Consider the following 2,559-nt stretch of genomic DNA (forward strand, 5'->3'; position numbering starts at 1 on the left):
CAAAGACGGCACAGGCTGTGGGGGTCTGGGCAGAACACGGACAGCATCTTCTACACTGAGGAATGCATTTTATGTACTTTCTTTATAAAGTCTTTTCTTTTCTCCTTACCTCCTGCCCACTTTTCCTTCCTTTATTGAACAAATGTGTATTGTGCAGCTAGCCTGATAGTAAGCCCCGAGGCAGATGCTGATGTTCATTCAATGTTAAGCAAAATAGACATTATCTTACCCTTACAGAGCATCCATTCTAGTGACAAAGATGGATGTTAAACAAATACTAAAATACAGATGTAATTTCAAACTGTCATGCATGAGTTTGATTCCCGGTCAGAGCACATACCTAGGCTGTGGGTTTGATCCTCGGTCGGGGCGCATATGGGAGGCAATCAATCGATGTTTCTCTCACATCAATGTTTCTCCCTCCCTCCCCCTCCTTTTACCCTTCTTCTCTCTCTCAAATCAATAAATATAGCCTCATGGGAGGATTAAAAAAACCAAAACTTGCATGATGAATGTTAGCTAAACCTATTGTGGTAATAATTTCACTATATATGTAAATCAAATCATCATGCTGTACATCATAAACTTATACAATTATGTATGACAATTATTTCTCACCAAAGCTGAAAAAATACTTTCTGTTAACTTTCTGAGGCCTAGGGAATGCTAAGTCTAATTTTTGTTCTATAAAGATCTTTAATAACAGTAACTAAAAAATTGAAGTATATATCAAAATGTCACAATTTTTAAAAACAGGGGGAAGTAACCATTCAGGCAATCACAGTTGTTGACCTCTGGGGCCTGAGTCAGCAGGGAAGCCAGCAAGCCCAATGCTCAGAAACTATTACTTTAATTGGTGATTACAGACTGTTGTGGCAGGCTGCTTCAGAAAGTAGCTTCAGCTCCTTTCTGCTGGTGGATGCCTCTGAGTAAGCATCGTTGAAGTCTCCTCTCCTGCAGCCGTCATGTCTAAGTCAGAGTCCCCCAAAGAGCCAGAGCAGCTACAGACGTTCTTTGTCAGAGGTTTGAGCTTTGAACAACAGATGAGAGTCTGAGAAGCCATTCTGAGCAATGGGTAACACTCACAGAGTGTGTGGTGATGAGAGATCCAAACACCAAGCACTACAGAGGCTTTGGGTTTGTCACATGTGCCACTGTGGAGGAGGTGGATGCAGCCATGAGTGCAAGGCCACACAAGGTGGATGGAAGAGTTGTGGAACCAAAGAGGGCTGTCTCAAGAGAAGATCCTCAAAGACCAGGTTCCCACTTAACTGAAAAAGATTTTTGTTGATGGTATTAAAGAAGACACTGAAGAACATCACCTTAGAGATTATTTTGAACATTAGGGAAAATTGAAGTGATTGATATCATGACTGATCAAGGCAGTGGCAAAAAGAGAGGCTTCACTTTTGTAACCTTTGATAACCATGACTCTGTAGACAAGATTGTCATTCAGAAATACCATATTGTAAATGGCCACAACTGTGAAGGAAGGAAAGACCTATCTAAGCAAGAGATGGCTAGTGCTTCATCCAGCCAAAGAGGTCGAAGTGGTTCTGGAAACTTCGGAGGTGGTCGTGGGGGTGGCTTTGGTGGGAATGACAACTTTGGTTGTGGAGGAAACTTTAGCAGTCGAGGTGGCTTTGGTAGTAGCCATGGTAGTGGTGGATATGGTGGCATTGGGGATGGCTATAATGGATTTGGTAATGGTGGAATCAATTTTGGAAGTGGCAGAAGCTACAGTGATTTTGGCAATTACAACAATCTTCAAATTTTGGACCCATGAAAGGAGGAAACTGTGGAGGCAGAAGCTCTAGCCCCTATGGTGGTGGAGGCCAATACTTTGCCAAACCATGAAATCAAGGTGGCTATGGTGGTTCCAGCAGCAGTAGTAGCTATGGCAGTGGCAGAAGGTTTTAACTGCTGCCAGGAAACAAAGCTTAGTAGAAGAGGAGCACCAGAGAACTGATAGGGAAGCTACAGGTTACAACAGATTTGTGAACTCAGCCAAGCACAGTAGCGGCAGGGCCTGGCTGCTACAAAGAAGACATGTTTTAGACAATAACTATGTGAATGGGCAAAACACTCAAGGACTGTATTTGTGACTAATCGTATAACAGGTTATTTTAGTTTCTGTTCTGTAGAAAGTGTAAAGCATTCCAACAAAGGGTTTTTAATGTAGTTTTTCTTTTTTCTTCTTTTTTTTTTTTGCACCCATGCTGTTGATTGCTAAATGTAATAGTCTGATCATGACACTGAATAAATGTGCCTTTTTAAAAAAAAAAAAGAAAGTAGCTTCAGAAAATATCCAATTTCATCTTTCCTAGAAGAGACATAACATATTATGTGCAAAAAATTTCACTTAAAAATTGTGCCATACTATATTAAGTTAAATAATATATTAAGTTGAAATATTAGGATATAAAATGAAATGAACTATATGATCTCAACTTTAAAGTCTTTCCTTATTCTCTTATACCTCCATCTTCAGCCTACCTTCTCCCCTTTTATGGCCAGCAAATTTCCTCAAAATCCTCCCAGACACAGATAAAATATTAC

At 40.3% G+C, this 2,559-nt stretch overlaps 1 pseudogene; it reads left to right on the plus strand.

Annotated features, from left to right (window-relative positions):
• Positions 1 to 918: 918 nt before the first annotated feature.
• LOC129065172 (heterogeneous nuclear ribonucleoprotein A1-like) lies at positions 919 to 1,920 on the plus strand (annotated as a pseudogene).
• The last annotated feature ends 639 nt before the right edge of the window (positions 1,921 to 2,559 follow it).

Source organism: Pteronotus mesoamericanus, unplaced genomic scaffold, assembly GCF_021234165.1.
Source record: "Pteronotus mesoamericanus isolate MK-2021 breed Mesoamerican mustached bat unplaced genomic scaffold, CSHL_Meso_final contig_173, whole genome shotgun sequence".
NCBI lineage: Eukaryota > Metazoa > Chordata > Mammalia > Chiroptera > Mormoopidae > Pteronotus > Pteronotus mesoamericanus.